Source organism: Penaeus monodon, chromosome 29, assembly GCF_015228065.2.
Source record: "Penaeus monodon isolate SGIC_2016 chromosome 29, NSTDA_Pmon_1, whole genome shotgun sequence".
Taxonomy (NCBI): Eukaryota; Metazoa; Arthropoda; class Malacostraca; order Decapoda; family Penaeidae; genus Penaeus; species Penaeus monodon.
Genome location: NC_051414.1, coordinates 8,292,024 through 8,292,752, shown reverse-complemented (window position 1 = coordinate 8,292,752; position 729 = coordinate 8,292,024).

Genomic DNA, 729 nt, shown 5'->3' with positions numbered 1-729 from the left:
TTCGCGCATTTACTGTGATAATCTTGATATACCAAGAGTGATTCTTTTTTTTATAATGACATGTGCAATGTTGATTCCTATCCTTAATTTTTCGATGATTTGACTTTTTTGGTGACAGATACTGATAAGTTTCATCTCGTCACCATCTCTTCAAGGCTTTCACTGAAATGTGATTCATCAACCTGCGAAATATTTAGAGATTAAACAGCACAGCTATTTCGGTGATACCCATCATATTGCATACTAAACGCCGACCAATTCTGCAATATTTGCACAAGGCCGCAGATTCCCAAAAGCCATCAACTGCGAAGTCAGCCCAAAAAAGGAAAATATTCAAGACCACAACAAAACGCCAATCAAGTCCTCCTCCCTCAACGCCCAACCCCCATTACATCCACATAAAAAGAGAAAATAAAAAGATATTTACCAACCGTCACAGCCATCCATCTCGACCAATCACTGGCGATTAATCCAATCATTTAATCCAAAGAGTAATGAGGAATCATCACCCTAAAAAAAACGCTCTACGATGCATTTTATTTGTACCTCACTCTCTGGGTCACTTCGCCTCAGGGCTGGGCACGAGTTAGAACACTGGCCTGTCATAACAACGACACGCCCATCAGCTCATCTGCTCCTACAGATAACTTAATGGCTGGCCTCGTTTGTTTATCGTGCCCAGGGACGATCCTCGTTTCGGATTGACAATCCGCGACTCGGGTTCTTCCC